At 45.4% G+C, this 20,559-nt stretch overlaps 1 protein-coding gene across 1 annotated transcript in view; it reads left to right on the top strand.

Moving 5' to 3' along the window:
• The window catches only part of LOC146196144 (uncharacterized), a 127,249-nt gene that overhangs the window by 9,496 nt on the left and 97,194 nt on the right, over window positions 1-20,559 (top strand). The gene's annotated exons all lie outside the window — the stretch shown is intronic.

Genomic DNA, 20,559 nt, shown 5'->3' with positions numbered 1-20,559 from the left:
AACAACATCCTGGGCGGTACGCTATATTGACGAGAAAATGATTTCGAGATGCCTGAATTTTCTAAAGCTTCACCGATACTATTATATTATTAAATTATTAATGCGACTTATTGCATTAATAATTTATATTTTTCTCTAAGATAAACTGTCCAAAGTTGCATGTTTTTGAAGTAATGATGTTTGCGGGACTAAACTACGAGCATCACTAATTTTTCACAATGCATGTTTCTGCCAGCTTGATTAAAGAGCTCACAACATAGTCACTGTACAAAGAAAAGATGATGCTTGTAATAATGTGGCATCATTGGCCTTCCTACTATTTTCAAAGGTGTCTCTTTGTGCGATTTGAATACGCGCTGCGCTATAACAAAAGTAAGAATAGCTTCCGTCACCTTTCATTAGAGAAGTCCAATAGCCCGTGTTTCTCTGCAAGAAGTCATTTATGATTGTCCACAATGTGCTACTTGTATATAAAGGTTGTAAGTGGTAGTGTATCGCTGGATGGCTAAATAATAGTATTGAAGGACACTACCAGACTAAAGGTACAATAAACCCATATTTAAATTGAAACGATTATTTCTTTCAGTTTTAAGAGTTGTAAAGTCTCGTGCAAGGAGACATGTGCAGTTGGTTTTGCTGGCAAACATTTTTTTTCAGCAACAGAGAATTAATAATGACGAAGAGGTGGAGTGTCGCGCTTATCTTCTGGTTTTGGCCAACATTAGCTGGTAATTACACAAAATATAATAAGGTTATGTAGCCGACATTATCTGACTAAATATGTGCATGTTGTTACTTGTATTCAGTTAATTTTCGCTTTTCTAGATATTGTACAAGTTCACTTAAAATTCTCAAAGTCGGGCCAAGAAACGAAGTTTTGCCTATTTGCCGGCCTTTTCCTAAACAAGGTTTAGAGCAGAGCAGCAATAATTTCACACTACGTTCTCAGCACTTTCATCTATCTAGCCGATATAGGTCATACTTGTATAACGTTTCAATACAGAGATACAATCGAGCTATTTTCCAGAAAACCACGAGCAATAAAAAGTTCTGAAGACAATTACAAAAATTATTTTAAATACTTTTTTAAACTTTGTTCACTTATTCTCTTTTACTTCAGTCTTCAAATTAATCAAAGAAATGTTGAATAATATTGACGCACTAGTGGCTACGGCCAGTCCAATATGACCCTTATGCAAAATTGGCAATTGATGTAGATCCGACTTCTTGCCCGCTAAGCGTAAATGCTAGCATGATTTAATTTCAGTGTCTTAACAGATGCTCAGCAGTACGGAAAATATGTCGACGGAACTGAGGACGTTAGTTTTGAGACGATTTGGTCACCAGAGCAGCCATGAGCGCGGGGGTATACACATCCCAGTTTTAGGAGACGGCGCAGTGCGAGCTCGTTTTCGCGTCTTCGGAGTGACAGAGTTCGAAACAGTAGCATCTATCGGGTTGCTGTTCAACGCATGTACACTGGAGCTTCGCTATACTATCCGCCCTTTGTTCGCGCGCCGCAGGAAGACGCCGATGACATCGTCGTGAAGGAAGCGAGATCAGAGCACTATCGGGGAGCTTTGAACTCTCGGTTCACTATCGCGGGCGACAGTCGCTGCCGCATGAGAAATTGCTGTGCCAGGTGCGATCGGTGGAAAGCATCTACGTGGTGCTCTAGTGGCAAAGCAAGGTGTCGAATGTAAAAAATATATATATGCACAGCTGCTGATAACCGGATGTTCGCGCTATTTGGATGACGACACCCATACGGCCTGAACAGGGTCTTTTGCCGAGCGTTCGATCTGCTTTTCATACTTCATGCCGGTACGCATACCTGGATCTGAATGGAAGAAACTGTGTGTAAAAGAATGAAGGCAATTGCGCTGTAGAATTATTAGAATAAACCATTGCAACCCGGATTCACTGTGGTTTGGTTGGTTTATAGGGTTTAACGTCTCAAAGCGACTCGGGATATGAGAGACGCCGTAGTGGAGACCTCCGGAAGTTTCGACTACCTTGGGTTCTATAAATTGCGCTGATATCGCACAGCATACGTGTGCCTTGCTTGTCGCCTCCATCGAAAAGCGGCCGCGGCGGCCGGCATTTGATCTCGCATCCTTGAGAACAGTAGTCGAGCGCTCTAATCACTGCCCCGCCACGCCGGGGCAAACACTTTGTTTAATGATTGCTTTGGTTTGGTTTATGGGGTTAACATCCCAAAGAGGCTCAAGGCAATGAGAGATGCCGTAGTGGGGGCTTCGGAAATTTCCACCACCTGGGGTTCTTTAACGTGCTCTGACATCGCACAGCACGCGAGTGCATTGCTTTTCGCCTTCATCGAAAACAGGCCTCCGCGGCCTCCATCTAATCCGCGTTACGGTGAAAGTGAATTGCGAAAACCGTCTGTGTACTCCCCGATGCCTCAGCGCATCAGGTACTTCACGCGTGCTAAATTGATTCTGAATCATTGATTGCGGTGTCACTCACAGCTATAGTCTCCGAACGTTAAGAAAACGCAGCCGAAACACTAGTTCCAGCGTGCGACACCTCCGTCCTTGTCTTCGAACCTAAGGACAACGCAACCGGGTCTAGACGACACGAAGGTATTGAGGGCATCTTGAAGGGGGAAGTCTCAGGAGGCGACCCAGATAGCCAACGGTGGCGGCGGCGGGAATGGATGAAACAAAGGACTGGAAAGCTCTGTGGTATTATGTCAAGTAATGCAGTATATTTATGTAGATGAGTACCGTTACGAATAATGTTTACCAGGTGTGTAAAGGAGGAGACGCAGCGGCAGGGGTTGCGATGCTGAAGAAGCAAACGCCGCTGGCTCTTCGCACTGCAAGTACGAGAAAGAAAGAGCGAGGCATCGGCTCTTCGCCCCGCACCTGAGTTAAATCTGGCCCGCTGATGTCCTGGCTCCTGATAGGTCAGTAAAGTTAAATGTTAGAAAGTGTTTCTAACTGCTCTAAGATTTAGATTTAGAGATTTTGAGCAAAGTAGAAATGTTGCATGTGCGCGGGCCTGGAAAAATTGCGGAATGCCACTACTGATCCTAATGACATTAGTAGTAATAGTGGTCGTACCAGTAGTAGTACTAATAATAGCAGGAGCAGAAGTAGCAGTAGATGACTCATCGGGGCCCGTATTCCGAGTTTGCGTCGTTATCGAAGTGTCGCTATCTCATGTGACCTCGATGCATCTGATTGGTCGAAACACCGGAACCGGGTGCTGTCACTATACGGAACCGGAAGAGGTGGCAGCACGATGTTCCGGCGTTTCCACCAATCAGATGACTCGAGGTCGGGGAGATAGCGACACTTTCGATAACGACGCACACTCGGAATACGGGCCCAGGGCGCCATTATTGTCACGCTCTTAGAAAAGTAATCGTTGCAACTGTATTTACGAGGAGCATGTGACCGCGTTGAATTGCTTGAAAAGCACCGAGGTCTGATCAAAAGTACATAACACCATTTTAAAAAATGAAAGACACTCTCTCTAGCCTCTTCCTTTTATTTCTAGTTGTTGTGTGGAAGGCCGCTTGATATAATATTACAACAATACACACTCTGTGACCGTTGAAGGTTTGTCTGGGTTCGACTGTATTGAACCGATTGACAAAACAAGAGTCTTCGAAATACGTGAATCCAAAGACGGCAGGTCCCCTAAGACCCGCAACAGCTCAAGGCCGAACCGCGTCGCGTATAGCGCCTCCTAAAGGTGTACACGATGCTCATCGAAAGATCCAAGGCTACAGCTCAGTCCACTGTTATTCTAAAGCATTAGTATTTTCCTCATTTCGTGGCTCGGTAAACTGTTATCATGACCACCTACCACACGCTCAGCGCGACACATTTATAATAACCTATGAGTCTTAATTTCATTTCATTTCTACTTACTACCTTTATTAGTTTTCTGATCACAGAATCCTTAAAGGTTAAGGATAAAAGGTACTCATTACCTGACGTGGCCACTGAAAAAAATGTTCCGGTGAGCGTCTCGATAGATAAAGAACTGTGGAAGTTAACGCATTAATAGGGCAGACAAATGCATGCCGTTCTAAAAGAACATACGCATGATATTTGAGTCACACCCACTTCGGGTAGCAAAGCAATTTTTTAGAGTTGTGGCGCGAACATCGCATCGACAAACCGGTAATTCGATCATGGCGGCATCCCGATACACATTAAGGCAAATATGACCCTCTTCCAATTGCAAGTTATGATTTCCTCAGCATGTGCAAAGTTCAAACCATATCGACAGGGCCCTTTATCTACCCATCAGTGCAGCGTTGTTCTCCTCCAGCGCGCCGCAGGTCGACGGCAAATTTCATCTGACCTCAAGTTAAGCGAGAACAAAATGGTATACAAATTAGAGGGGTTTAACGTTGCTGAACCGGAAGTGGAGCAAAAGCTTTCGGTGCGGGCAACTCGCTGTTATCGTTCGTCTCTACCAGGTTGGCAACTACCGAGTTGTTATCACCAGCGCCTTTTTTTTTTCTTCTAGGCTCAAAGCCATTCGTGGAGTCGGCGCCACAACTAAATGCCTTCCCATTGTGAAAGGTTTTCTGTTGTGAAGTTCCCGCTTAATTATCTCGATGGTCCTTACCTCTCCGTTAAAACAATCTTTATTTATTTTTAGCTTTACAACCTTGCGCCCATACTAAAGCACAGAAAACACAATTCATTCATTCGTTTATCCATCAATATGCTCATTAGTTCTTTGGCTAATTTAATTTCATTCACTGTTTAGAGCAAAACTGCTAATTCTTCATGGGTTTGCAGCTTTTGGTAAAGGCCGAGTAATTACAGCGAAAGGAACGTTCTGGACAAAACAAAACAAAAAGCAAGAGTAAATATATCTTTTTAGGAGCCAGCCCCTGGTAACTTAGTCGTCTTACATCACAGTTAACAAGGTAGCTGACAAAGTCCTCTGGTTACTCAATATGGCAAAAATTAGGATATTTTGGGAGCGCTATGTTTCCCTTGTTCACACTGAAGCTATTACAGACTACCACGGAGGGTGGCACACAAGACGTAAACATTAGTCCTAAACGTCTTGGATTTAACGTTGAAACCTATTATCTGTCCTCTGCACTACGCACGCCAAAGTTTGCATGATCAAAAGCACCTTTATACTAGCACGACGGGGCCGCCTCGAGAATCGAGCCCCCTGTACTGTTCTGGCCTAATGTTCCGTAGTACACGTGCTCTGTAAGAAGGTGCTGTCTGAAGGCAGGTCCACACGTTCGCGCGAAGTTGTCTGTGTCCATGCGGGTCACCATCACACAAGCTATCCCTTGCGAAAACAAGCTGGACAGACCGGGTATGGAGCTCAAGTCTGCCAGTTCCTTGAGCGTTGCAGTAGTACTAGTCGCTAGAAAGAAAGCATGGGCGAGACCATTCGGGCGCTTCTTCAAACTAAAGTGGACGACGCATGATCCACCGATACTGTCGTTCCTGCACAATGTTTGTCTGCTACACAGGTCGTGGAGAGATGATATATAAATACCATCTCGTATATCTATAGCGCCCGTGGTTACATTCATATTACCTAAAGTCGTTTTTAATGCTAGGCTTTCGACGATGCACAGCTGTTCGAACCTAACGTGCGATGAATTTTGAGCGTACCGCCGAATATCCTGGTGGATAGGGTCAGTGCATCTTGAGCAGAAAGGGGGAGAGAAAACAGGTAAAGCGGCCAAATACTTGTCCTTGCCGATAAAAAAGTAGTTAACCACATCAGCCACGCTATCCACGAAGTCCGCGTATTGGCGTGATGGTGACCTTTGCAGCACGAAGGAAATAATACCGTCAAACATGCCTTCTTGATCAAATGTTTGCCGTAGATTGCGGAAAAGGGGGGCCAGAACACTTGTAGCATCCGTGGTTCCACAGCCCGCTCTGGGATTTACCCACTCTACGGTTATCCCGTCTAAGCGGTAATACGTCATGGCATGAATGACGCTGCGCATTAGACGTCGCATAGTAGTAGGGTCCCTACCTAGTCTCAGGAAATGGGGGGCATCTTGCTGGTGGCCGCCAAGTGTCAGTAGAATTTTGATGCGGGGGAATCCTAGGCGGTCCGTGATGTTACGAAGCTCGTGAAGGCCATGATGCTGGTCAAAGTTTGGCACTCGGCTAGTCAGGGTTCCGTTCTCTACTCCCACCGACCAGTACACGACATGAGTGCAGAGGGCGAACGGCAAGTTTTCGAACAGGAAATGCCATCGAGACGTCTTGGAACCTACACGTGTGTTTTCGTAGGTGCAAAAGAAAGGCCTCGTGCGCTGAGGTGGCGGTGGGCCGGCGTACTGAGGGCTTCGCCGAAGCTTTGAGGGAGGCTGCGAGATGGTGGGTGGGATTAGACAGCTTGGAGGCACACCATTCCAGACATCAATTGTAGTCGCAGATGATGTCTGTGTAGACGACGTAGAAAATGGTGGCGATCTCTGTGTTGGCGCCGATGGCGAGGCATATGTCGTTAGCGCCGATGCCTGTGTTGGAAGCGTTGATGAAGGATGTGCAGGCAGCGTGAACTCTCCGCCAACTCCAGGCAGATTGGCTCTACTGTTGCGTACCAGGTATGGGACCATCATCAGCCACGATGAGAACACGAGCGGGAACGTCAGGCCTGCGCACAGTATCCAGGCTTGCATGCACAGTCGTTCGTCCAGAGCGGTTTGTTCACCGCGGCTCTCAAATCTGAGCTCTGGAGAAGTCCAAGTCTGCTCTGGAGTGGACTGGGGAGCCGAGGGTGAAGGCAATCCTCCAGGGCTCATGACGACGATTACATCCGGAGCATCTGGCGATGCTCCGGGGTGCAGTTGGGCGGCTGGTACTCTGGCAATAGGGTAGACAGGAATGTCAGTGCCGAGGTCGTCGAATTTATCTGACAGGCCATCACGGCTAATACGGGCAGCCTGGGCATCCCCGACAGACATTGTGTCAGAGCAAGAATAAAACAGCCGCCAGATTTTTCGAGTTCTTCTTTCTTCTCCACGGTTCGCACGCGCCAGGATAATCTCAACGTTGCTGTCGTCCTGTGGGAAACACCAGAGGCGGACGACCCAGAATTAGGAGGGCGGATGGAGCGAGAGCTGTTTCGGTGTTTTTCTCCGTAGCCAACAACATTATTGAAGAAGTGAACAAAAAAAAGATAAAGCACTGCCCCAAACTCATACACAATCCAAAAAGCACAACAGCATTGAACCAGTACCGGCTCATCATCGAAACAAAAATGGCACCAATGTACGTTTATTGACATTTGACCCAAATGTTGCCCGGGCCAATATATTGTCGGGCTAAAAACAGTTGTAGGAATTATATTCAGCAATTGAAAAGCCGCCATACCCAAGACGTTGGTCTTCCAGGTTCAAACCGATAATTATATTTATTCCTATTGACTGGCTGTTCTAGATTGGGAAACAATCATATTTGTCGGCTATCGTAATATTTACCATCCGGTACTTCACTGGCTTGCAAATATTTTCATGATCTGAAATTCATTAGCACCGCAAAATTTGTAAGCCATTCCTGTTAGTATCGGAATTTATATACTGGTTAAATATTTTCTTGCCACTCCGTTGTTTGTGGCATTCACGAGCATAGAGATGTTCGTGCAACTCATTGGAAAGTGCACTGAAAAGAATTAAGCCAAAAATGTGCATTTTTGAATTAGATTTATTTATTTTTAATAACAGGGCGAGCATAAGGCCTAAAGGTTTGAGTAAGATACGGTGCATAAGTTGTGACCGGTGCCAGGCCCAGTGGCGATGTAGGGGTAGCAGCATGAGTATTTAGGTCGCTGGTAAGGGTGGGTTTCCAAAAGGCGCCGGCGGTATTGCCTCAGAGCAGGGTAAGGGGTTAATGTTAGTCAGTTCAATATGCCGTCTGAGAAAGCAATTCAGCCAGATATCTTCTTCAGTCTCTCCTGCGGTCGATTGCTCCGGTATTCCATCTGATGATGGACACCTGTATTTCAGCGATGTCGATGTCGTCTTTGTAATAGGTATGGCATCTGCAGAAACAAAAATAAAATCAGAACAAGTATACCCTTGCGGGCTCTTCAAGTGTACGTACCGTGTCTATGTCTCCGTCAGAGATATATCAACAGCAGTTTACCTGTCACAATCTTGCTGGACGGGTAATATATGTTTAATCATTTCCTTTTGCAGCGAGGTTTCCAAGTTTATAGTCAAGCTACCAGGAATTTTTTCGTTTTGGCGTTATAAGTCAACACTGCATGGGAACATTATCGCGATATGTGAAGCTTGTAGTTCGGCAACCATCAAGACAAGTTATTTTCTTGCGAAAAATGGTCTCTTGCGCCGCATATGAAAATTATGCACGTGCGACTTTAAAAAACACGTCGTAGGTTACAATTGTGCTTTATTCCAGCTAATTCAAAAGGCGGAACGCTTTTCGACTCAAGAGCGAGCCATATTAAATGTCGGGCAGCCTCAGGCAATTATTGGGAACGAAATGAAGGACACGTTGACGTGATTTCTTTTAGACGCATCTCAAAATTTGTGTACAGCAACGATATTTCCCAGTCGTAAAAAACTATAGAACTGTTTCAAAAATACGACAGAATATTTTGTAGCTCTGTCGTAAACGTCAGATTTGTATGTAGTTCTGCAGTACTTTTCTGTAGTTCTGTAGTTTTTCTGTAGTATATTTCTGTTGTCTGTAGTTCTGTAGCATTTTTCTGTTGTAAATGCAGAAATTTCTGATGTTACTACAGATTATTCTGTTGTCACTGGGTTTCCCGTCAAAAACCGTACAGAACTTCTGTCGTAACAACAGAACATTTTCTGTAGTTTTTTCCGACTGGGTTATGTCATAAAGCACGTGAAGAGGCCCAAGGAGGAATAATTATTCCGTTGTTTCATCGAAAAGAAATACACTGAGAGAGCTTGACTGCTGAGAGGCATTGGACACCTGATACGCTTTAATGAAGAGGAAAAGCACCAATGGAATGTACTAAGCGCTGGCCAATAAAAAACGCAGGACTGTTATAAGCTGAAGGGAAGCATGACTAGCGTGTCTAAAGCATCACCTGTGACCGCTTCACACCGCTTCCAAATGGCTAAATGATTGATTTCTTTCTCTCCATTCTTCCTCACGACGGCGATGCTGATGATACTCAAGGTACTGCATTACACTCGTCGGAGGGATGGACAGCGTGATTGAATAGTGCAGACCCTGAAAGGAGAATTTATGGTCAGGTGGGCACTGCAAGGAAAACGAAATGAAACCTTCGTGAAGAAACGGATCAGTTTAAATATTTCTGGTCATAAAGAAGGAAGTTACAGAATAGTAAGATTTTTTTTTTTTTAAAGCAGACCTCAAAAAAAAAAAAAGGTCGCTCAGAACAGCCTTGAGGCTGGGAAATTCACGCCACACTACAGCATTTTACTCATAACGTTCGCTCAATAACGTGCTTGCATTTTTGGAGCTAATTCCATCTTTCCAGAACACAAATTTATACAACAAACAATAGTATTGTGTGCAGCAAATGAATCCCTAATTTTGGCATCAACAGAGAAATATTCCGAACTAAGTCGGCTGAGGCTGAGCGAAAAGTAACTCTTTCGACCATCGTCAGCGATCACTTTTACGGTGACGACGTAAAAAAGAAAAAAAATAAGGGTAACCTGCAGCATATAACTTAAGATCGCTTGCTTTTGTATGCGGTCTCTCAGCCATGGCGTACAAAAGCGTGGAGCACGAAAATTTATAGAAGCAAATACATATGAGGGCCATCCGTGAAAATTTCAGCTATTTCAGTTGAAGAGCACATCTACGAGTACATTAAAAAAAAAGTTAGGATATGCTCCGCATATTAAAAAAAAAAAATCCGGTTCCTGGTGGATCAGGCAACGAGCTTAAGGAAAGGTAGAAATAAATAATTAGAAATTAGAGTTTCATTTGCTGAAATCGTAAGCGAACATTTCTGTAGGCTTGGAGACTAAGCGGCGATAAATTAATTGTCGTTTTGCATTCTACACCTGGCAAAACTTTGGGAGATAAATGTGCATACAAAATGTTACGTTTCAGTTATTACCAAGAAATACACTCATACATTTAGCGGCCAGTGCTGATAAGCGCATCGACGCAATGTAAAAATTTGGTTGCGGTCAGACGTGAAAGTCCTTGGTCGAAAAGGCACAGCTGTGTTCCACCGTCCATTTGGTCAGTCGGTCGCAGCATGCACGAGGTCAAAAAAAAAAAAAAAGGTTGGGGGGTTAAACCCCACAAACTAAACCAAACCAATGCAGCATGAGTCCTTAAACCGTCGAACGAAGCGAGCGCATTCCTTGAGCAGTAACGCGAACAAAGAAGGGTGGTTTCGGGGAGTCAGTAACTGCTGTCAGGTGTCTTCATTGCTTCAGCAGGTTGATGTTGGATGGGGAAGTGGGGGTAGGGCGGAGAGGAAGGAGGTGTATGGCGCTCGTTGATGTCGAGTGCATTGCTTGCACCCACTCCTTTCCAATTTTCGAAGAGATTTTTGGCGTCGGCTTCAAGTGCATGCGTATTGGCGGATAGCTTCTGCTGGAGCTGACCAGCACAGAGTGCCTGAAACCGGGCAAGCTTCTTGCTTCAACTGTGCTTGCAAATAAGAAAATATATTTACCAAAATAATTGGACACTATGGGCAGACATTATGCTACATCTCGAGAGCGCATTCAGTTCACTTAGTAAAATTTGCGCTCAGACATAAATTTCGCAAGCTTGTGAAGCTCCCATATAAAGGAATGGGCTGGAGCACAATTAATTTAGAGTACTTTGTCTTTTCATTCTACATACCCTATCGGCACCTAGACAGGAGAAGTAGAAACGTAGGCTTGAAATTCAATAGGCTGAAGACTAAGGCAATGTTCAACAGCCTCGGGAGGGGAGAGCAGTCCGATGAGGCGAAAGCTATTATAGCGCGGTGGATGGTAGTCCTCCACTACGGCCCCTCTATCGGCCTCTCTTCTTTCATACCTCGTCTTCTCATATGGGCCCCAGCCCATGAGGCGCTCAGCGGGAACGCACAGGCGCATTCTTTAACCCGAGAACTCCGCTACCGGTCGGAGCACCCTCCTCAGCCTGCAGCTTCCTCTGACACTTCCCAAGGCACTTATTCACGCCTTGTTACGAACACGGACATCCTCCAGCATTTTCGGCTCGAACGGTGTCTCTACCCCCCTGCACACCGTGAACTATCCCGGCGCGAGGCCGTTCATTGGCGCAAAATACAAACAGGAACCTTTCCCAACCCATGGCTATGTAGCAAAATTTTGCCAAATCTTATTGCACCTAGTTGCAAACACTGCTCAGAACCGGCCACATTTATTCACATGGTGTGGACATGTACACGACAAAACGTGCACAATTCAGCTACAGTGGATGCGTGGGAGTCCCTCCTGCGTACCACCGAGCTCGCCCAACAGCGCCAGCTCATTCTGCGCGCATTGGAGGCCGCAGAGTACCAAGGGATTCCTGCTGACCTTCTCTAAGCAGTGCAACCAGTCTTTCGGCTGGTTCCCCTTATTTGGGAGTAAATAAAGAGCTTATCATTCACATCATCACTCCCACCTTCCTGTTTTATTGCGAAAGCAATACTACTCGCACTTTGAAGCCGTCAGCGCGGTCCCGGCGGTAACCACGTTTGACCTCTCACCTTTAGACGACCCCCGTAGACGACCCCGAGATGGCAGGAGCTGCCAACTTGGGTCTCTCGTGTCACATGGGACGGTTATGTCAGAATCATCTGCTAGGACCCTGGCATTCACGTTACCCCCATAGGCCACTAAGGCACGTTCATATCGGTTGGTTAAAGCGGGGATTTATATGTGGGCTGAGGAAGAAGAAAAAGAGAAGAAGAACGCTCGGTCACCCGCAGCTAATGCTTTCGCTCAATATTTGGTTTAGAAACTTTGAACCCTTGTAATTTTTTGTTGTTGTTGTGGCTGTAGGAAGAAGGAAAATAAAATGCTCGGGCCTGCTACTGGCTCTGTAGCTGAGCCACCTCCGCTGCCTGATTGATTTATAGGAAGGGAAAGGCGCGGTAACTGTCTCACTTGTTTTCTGTGGACACCTCAACCGCGCCGTAAGGGAAGGGAGGAAGGTGGGAGTGAAAGTGGAAAGAGGAGCTGTAGTGAAGGGCTACGGAGCAATTTAGATCGCACAGCACACGGACGCCTCTTCGTTTCGCCTCCATCGAAACGCAGCCGCCGAGGTCGGGTTCGAATCCGGGTATTCCGGCACAGTAGTCGGGCCTCTTACCACTGCACCACCCCGGCGGGGCGAACAGAAGAGAAAATAGAGAAGAAAGGAAAAAGAAGAAGGAGAGAAAGACACACGCCACAGCAGCCATCGTCCACCACCTAAGCGGTAGCGGGTGCAATGACGGCGTACAAGAGGTTGTTTGTGGTTTGCGGGGTTTAACGTCCCAAAGCGACTCAGTCCGAGCCCCGTATACGGCCAAGAACAGCCATCGGTAAGCATATGACCATTGCCTCTCGGACACCATGCTCAATTCCTTTATAGCATGGTAAATGTATAAGTGACAGGTACTGCGCCTTTTTTAATCTGTAAATAATTTTCAAACGCCGCTGATGCCTGCTGTGCTAACGTAATCTAACATATGGGTCTGCTTATGTTTGCTATGTGGTGCCGCGCGGCACCACATAGCAAACATAAGCAGACCCATATGTTAGATTACGTTAGCACAGCAGGCATCAGCGGCTGGGCCCCGCCGGGGTGGCGCAGTGGTTACGGCGCTCGACTACTGTTCCCAAGGACGCGGGATCGAAGCTCGGCGGCCGCTTTTCGATGGAGGCGAAAAGCAAGGCGCCCGTGTACTGTGCGATGTCAGTGCACGTTAAAGAACCCCAGGTGGTCTAAATTTCCGGAGTCCTCCACTACGGCGTCTCTCATAGCCTGAGTTGCTTTGGGACGTTAAACCCCACAAACCAAACCAAACCAACCATTAGGCTGGCTAGCGGCGTTTGAGGAAGCGGCAAATGAAATGCGCCGCACGGACGCCTGGATCGAACGCCCGCCGGGGTCAGCTTCGTATATTCATGAATTGTCTGGTGACATCATGGCCTGTCATGACGGTACTTCGCTCGCCCCTTGTCGAACACGGCCAGCATTTCATTGAACGCATCAAAGATCATCGGCGTTCTATAATTAGTTTACAGGAAAGGAAAGGCGCAGTATCTGTCACTAGCGGAATCCTGCAATCATCACGTTAGACAAGGGGAATTATTGGTTGGTTGGTTGGTTGGTTGGTTCACAGGAAGGGAAAGGCGCGGTAACTGTCTCGCTTGTTTTCTGTGGACACCGAAACCGCGCAGTAAGGGAAGAAAGGAAGGTGGGAATGAAAGTGGAAAGAGAGAAAGAGGAGCCGTAGTGGAGGGCTGCGGAGTAGTTTCGACCACCTGGGGATCTTTAACGTGCGCTGACATCGCACAGCACACGGACGCCTCTTCGTTTCGCCTCCATCGAAACGCAGCCGCCGAGGTCGGGTTCGAACCCGGGTACTCCGGCACAGTAGTCGGGCGTCTTACCACTGCACCACCCCGGCGGGGCAAGACAATGAGAAATATGAAGAGCGTGTCAGAATCCGGGGCGTGGCGCAGAAAGTGCTGGGCTCCAAGCTGGCTGGGGATTCAAGGGATGCAGGCTCGATTCCCGGGGGAGACAAGTTTTATTGATTTGTTTCAACTCCCGCTCCCGAGTAAACTTGGCAACACATGCAGACATAACCTGGAGACTAATAACAGCACGGCCATTACCCTAGCCAAATACCACCTGTCTGAGTCATCCCCATAACTTTTCTCCACAACACTGACGCCGGATTTTCTGCAGAGCTTGTAGTTGTTGTGGCCGTAGGAAGAAGGAAAAGGAAATGCCCGGGCCTGCTACTGGCTCTGTAGCTGAACCACTTCTGCTGATTGATTGATTTATAGGAAGCGAAAGGCGTGGTAACTGTCTCACTTGTTTTCTATGGACACCTCAACCGCGCCGTAAGGGAAGAAAGGAAGGTGGGAATGAAAGTGGAAAGAGAGAACCTCGTGCAGACAGAATAGAAAATAGAGAAGAAGGGAAAAAGAAGAGCGAGAGAAAGAAGCGCGCCGCAACAACAGCCGTCGTCCACCACCGAAGCAGTGGCGGGTGCAATGACGGCCTACAACGGATAAAATTCGGTGGCTGTCTAGCCTCCGCCGCAAGCGGCTTTGACCTACCGTCCCAGCCCCGTAGGGCCAGGAACTACCACCCTTCATCACCTCCTCATCCGAGTTCTCTGCAGAGCTGGTATTTCAATGCTGTCACTTTAACACCATTGTTGGCGGAAAGGCCGGAATGACGGGCAAATAGGCTGCGATCCATGAAGGCGAAAACTCACGCGATCTCGACGGTGGCAAGCGTCGTACGGAAGAAAAAATCATGGAGTTTCCTCATTGCTCAGGTCTGCTGGCCTAGAAAATTCATAATTCGCCCTGAAGGGCGCGCGCGATAAATGTATCAGACTCGCTAGTTGTTTTCGGTTTGTCACACAGCTGCCGTATAGTTTTCGCATTATCCGTTGAGGTAGCCGGAAAACTGAAATAAAGGGAACAAATTTTTTGCCAGGGGGTAAGAATTTGGAACGGGCGAAGAGCGAGCGCACCACGGCGATACGCGACTCGACGCGAGACGGGTGCTCGGCTTCTAATGTCACTGAGCTCCAGCTGCAGAATATACTCGGGGAGTACATTCTCATTAGCAATGTGTTATTCTCTCGTAAGGTGAACAGTTTACGAATGTGTCTAGGAATTAAGCCTGAGGTCGCTCGCACAGTACGATGGTGCATCTCCCCTTGGGTTCCCAGAATCAATGACTCCTTATAAATGCTGCACTGCTTAGTTGTACACGGGCACCTTAGTTGTACAACTAAGCAGCGCAGAATTTGAGATGTTTCAACAAGCCCAGTACCATGCACTTCTTAACTTTATGAATCCATGACCTCCCTTTACATATGGAAGCGTTCCGACCTGGCTATCGCCGAGGTACCTACAACAGGTCCGTATGAGGAGAACATTTCTTTCGCCCTAGCTAACTTGATGACCCGGAAAACGTTTCACAAACAGCAGTTTACGGGAGCTTTTAAGAAACACCAGGGTAGGAGAGATATCGATATCATGGACGCCTTCGCCTAAATAAGGGCTGCCCACCAAGCGAGGGAGCGAACGGCGGTCGCCTTACCGAATCACCTGGTCACCTCGCTTTATTTGGCGAATCTAGTGAAATAACATTTAAGGGCTAGACTTACAGACTATTTGTGTCCTCAGTTACTGAGAAAGTCATCTGTCGTGACATTTATTATATGCTCAGTAATTTATCCCTATAAGAAAATCTAATTAATGGCTTAAAGTTGGTAGTAATAGCGGATACGACGTTACTAGCCCTTCGTTTTTATACCCAAAATGCGACCAGTGGCAATCATTTTTCAAATGGCTGTTTTGAGATCTCTATAAAAATACATGTGTCGAGAAGGAAAAAAAAAAGCAAGCTGTTTTTCCGCAACGGCTGGCTTCAAACAAAATTAAAAAAAGCTTTCGTCTAAGGACTGCACTCGCCCAATATTAGTGGGAGCAAGAAACTTGCTGCGGCGGCGCTCGCTTATACATGCGAAAGTTTTGCTATAATTGGTTATGTTGTGTTGCTAATCCAGCTTATACTAAAATAGATAACCTAGTTTGCTGAGTGTAAGCTCGATCAAGCATGATCAGACACGATTTGTTGCAGTTTATTTCCCTACTGAAAAAATAGTATGAGGCAATAACCTCACATTTTCTCACACAACCTCACACAATTCACGTAAGAAATCACATACAAGTGGCATATAACTGCGTAAGATGTCATAGTTTCTTGTGCATTAACATAAATTATGGAAGATATTTTATGATAATGATGTGCACCGTATGAGAGTCTATGTGATTTGATGAGATTGTTGGAGGTTATTGCCCCGTAGAACTTTTCGTTTTTCAGTAGGATAGTTTGCAACGTCAAGACTAAAATGTCTAGATACAATATTGTTACGCGTGAAAAACTATGAGGATGAAATGGCGAGCTCGTGCGTGGAATGTGAAAAGAGAGAAGTAATCGAACGCTGGGCCCTCATTGCCTGGCTCCTTCGCTGTCTCTCATTGTATAAATATTAATTCTATTTGTGTAATTATGTTTCTCCCCGTTTCAATACTATGCCATAATTTAAAAATCGTTAGCGATTCACAAATTTAGAATCTTCAGACCTGCCTGGTACGTTTAGCCTAGCGCAAGGGCCTTATTGATGTGGGAAATGCAAGTGCAACAAAATTATGCGATATATTTTAACGATTAGGAACGCTGACGTTGAAGAGAATAGGTGGGTAAAGGCTACAAACTATCAAAAGTTATTTTTATAATTGTTCTCAGAAATATTCACTGTTCGCTGTTTTTTTTTTTTAAACTAACGCTATTGTATCTCTGTTTTGAAATGTGATACAAATACAACCTTTAGCAGTTTAGTAGGAAAGTATGTTGAGAATATCATCATCATCATCAGCCTGATTATACCCACTGCAGGGCGAAGGCCTCTCCCATATTTCTCCACTTAACCCGGTTTTGTGCTAGCTGCATCCACTTGACCCCTGCGAACTTCTTAATCTCATCCGCCCACCTAACTTTCTGCCGCCCCCTGCTACGCTTTCCTTCCCTTGGAATCCAGTTTGTTACCCTCAGCGACCATCGGTTATCCTCTCTTCGCACTACATGTCCTGCCCATGTCCATTTCTTCTTCTTAATTTCTACTAGAATGTCGGTAACGTGAGCTATTTCTCTGACCCACTCTGCACGCTTTCTATCTTTTAATGTTACCCCTACCATTTTTCGTTCCATAGCCCTCTGGGTTGTCCTCAACTTAAATCGAACTCTTGTAAGTAGAGCTTTTGTTGAGAATATAGTGGGGAATTATTTCTGCTCTGTTTTAGGCCTTTTTTTAGAAAAAGGTCTGCAAAAAGTAAATACGTTTCCTGGGCCAATTGTAAGAAATATTATAAAAATATCTACACTACCCAGAAAAGGAAACATTAACTGAATACAAATAACAAAATGTATATATTTAGTAAGAGAATCTTCATCTACCTATCTAAATTATATTGTGCGTTATTCATAACAAAATTTGGCTAAAACAGCAAACAAGATAAGCGTGGCACCTAAACTCTTCGTCATTATTAATTCCGTGTGCCTCGAAAAAAATTTTGGCAGCAAAACCAAATCGCAGATCGCTCGTCTCCAGTCAGCAGGCAACAATATATAACATTTTTAGGTAAATATGAAAAGTCGACCCACCATGCTTTGTTCAATTTTACGTTAAAATTCCAGCTCGCGCCTACACCCCCCTTCCTCTGGCATCATACTTAGCACCTCAAAACTGCTCGAGTAAAAGACCTAAAGTAAGCAGTTTGCCTTTCAGACAACTGCACTTTCGTCCTTCTGTGTCACAATAGCAGGCCCCTGATGTTAAGTACTTTCTCACCTTAGGATTGAATTCTGAAACAATCCTTACATTAGTAAGGGAAATGCAATTAATGTCATGGCAAGAGGTTTTCTTATGCTTCTCCGTGCGAGCGTCTAGCCCATGTAATGATTATCAATGATTTTGGCTCAACTTTTATTGTTAATGACGACGATCCTAAATGAGACACGCCGAAGAGGGAACTAATGACAGTGGAATTTTTAATCAATGCATATGCACTGTAATAGGCAGACCGCATAAGTACTTAATAGCTGCAGTAAATGTTACACGTGATGCATTGGAAGTAAGAGCGATAAAAAAGAAATATCTCACTGAAGAAGTAGCGGGTTCGTCGCAAAATGACTGCATTGCTGGTGTGTAGCAAAGACGTTTAGAAGCTTTTGTCGCTAAACAGGCAAGCGGCTAAATGGGCCCTGCTGAATGACCGTAAGCTTTATTCGCTGGACGCCGTAGTGGCGTTGCTCGTTTTCAAGAAACCAAAAGGTGGTAATCTGTCAATACCATGGTGAGGCTCTTCAAAGCAAACTGGGTTTTGTAAATCAAAAATTAATATTTGTTCTGGGGAAAGCGTCCTGAAGAGACTCATGGCATGGAGATTCATGTTTTTACCACCTTGCGTTCCGACATCTCGCCTGGGGTTCTTTTGACATGCGCTGATATTGCACAGCACACGGATGCTTTGTGTTTGCCTCCATTGAAAGGTTGCCACTGAGGTCTGGATAGAACTCGCTTGCACTGGCTGAGTAGATACGCACGATAACCACTGGAACATCGGCTGGGCAGATCAATGCCAGTCTCAGAAGCTAAAAGATCGGAAAATGTTCAGATATGTGGATTATTTTTAATTGTTTTAATCAAACGTGCACCCTCTTTGACTTACCCTGGCACAGAAAGGAACCCTGAAAGACACAGTGACGATCTTTTAGATAGTCCATACAAACTACCTAAATATCAATAAATCAGAATATTAAAATAAGCGAACCTCAGAGGGCCCCGCCGGGGTGGTGCAGTGGTAAGACGCCCGACTACTGTGCCGGAGTTCCCGGGTTCGAACCCGACCGCGGCGGCTGCGTTTCGATGGAGGCGAAACGAAGAGGCGTCGTGTGCTGTGCGATGTCAGCGCACGTTAAAGATCCCCAGGTGGTCGAAATTACTCCGTAGCCCTCCACTACGGCTCCTCTTTCTCTCTTTCCACTTTCATTCCCACCCTCCTCCCTTCCCTTACGGCGCGGTTCGGGTGTCCACAGAGCAAGTGTGACAGTTACTGCGCCTTTCCCTTCCTGTGAACCAATTTAAAATTTAATTTAAACCTCAGAGGGAGGCGACCTAATTGTCTTATTCTATCTGTCCCAGTTGCAGAATTTTTTACTCTATTTGGAGGAACTTCCTGAAAACGTGGAACAATTCACTGGCACATCATGTCTTGAATCTAAAATCATGAAGTCGTCTTCTCAGTACAGGCAAAGTGGTTTCGAACTTTTAATTGAAAGGATTCAATAATCAAGCTCTTGTCTGTCAGTCGTGTCGACAATAGCAGAAATCTTTGCCCGAATATCAAAAAGGCAAGATGTCTCGTACTGTGTGGGCTATTGAATATTCAGAGCAGAATTTGAGCTCGACTTGAAGTCTCGCATCATGTAGCACGTATTCTAAACAAAAGGGGTCGCATTCAAGTAAAAAAGTATGTTAGCCAATACTCCAGGTCACTTCTGAATGCTACAATGCCCTTGATAAAATAAAAATAAAGCATAAATTCTGTGGAGCGAAATATACAAAAATGTTCTCGAGCGCATAGAGGGGGTTGTTTATGAAATGCTTTTCACATGAAGCAGAGCTGGCACTCTTCAGACGGGAAGGTGTTTGAACGGGTGTGTTGGACAACATCGGTTTTCATATGAACAGAGTATGTGGGCACACGTGCTCTTTTTGTTTAAAGGCCGTAAAGAGCTCCTATACTTGCCGCAATCTCGAAAAACGGTTCTCTACAGGCGCCTTCTCTGTGTTGCTCGTAACCTAGGACCCTTTCTTTATCGAAAGCAAAGGCTTTATTTGCAATTTCCTTCCTTCGGTGTCATTTTGTGCTTCTGAAGTCCACAATTTGGGAGTTTTCTGTCCACACATCACGTGCAGGTTGCTTGTTAGCTGCCCACAAGTTCGGTTCAAACAACCACATAGAAAACCCTCATTAAGCTCAATATCTCTATAATACGTTCTTAATGCATTTTAATTCACTTTTTACCATGATAGCGTCCTGTACATAGGCCATACTGGCTTGGAAATTTACATAGCGTATCGCACGTCAAATTGTTTTCTGTCTCCTCGCAGTAATGAAATTTGCTTTCCTCATACTCACACGATGTAGGCATTGCACACAAATTGGTTCCAATGATGAAAAAGTCAACTGCAAGCTACATTATCCGCCGAACTTTTTCAGAAGCAGTTGGCACATGTCTACACCACTGACTTTGTTGCGAGCCCTTAGCATGCATTTTTACCGCTTGTTTGTATGGTACAAACAAATTTTCATGACAAAGCGAAAATTGTTCTTAATGGGCCATGGCATCAATATCCAAGCACCGTTTTTGTTTTACCCAGGTAGAAAATTTTAGGAATTTAAGATATTATTTCTGAAGTTTGAGCTTCATGGGCAAATTTTTTATTCCTGAATCAGCGAGAGAAATTGAGACAAGTCAGTGCAAATCAGCGGCGTCTGTCAATTTATGCGCTTCTTGTAACTATAAGCCAAAGCCAGTCACAGCGTCGTCTATATTTTGGACTTATATAAGCTGCTGACGCGCAGCACGAACACCGCTCCCGCTTTTTTTTCGTAATTATGGTTCCGCACACCGCCCGCCAGAACTCCTAATGACTACTAGGCATATTCGTCGAAGTACCTTACAGCTGAGGAATTCTAGTTCTTGCTTTCCATTCACATCCACCTTCACCATGATTATCGTAACGGGACTACTCGCGGAACATGGTGAAATCTGTAGTGATGGC

Source organism: Amblyomma maculatum, chromosome 3, assembly GCF_055883805.1.
Source record: "Amblyomma maculatum isolate TAMU_Amacu chromosome 3, ASM5588380v1, whole genome shotgun sequence".
NCBI classification, from domain to species: domain Eukaryota; kingdom Metazoa; phylum Arthropoda; class Arachnida; order Ixodida; family Ixodidae; genus Amblyomma; species Amblyomma maculatum.
This window is presented reverse-complemented; position numbering and strand designations above follow the sequence as displayed.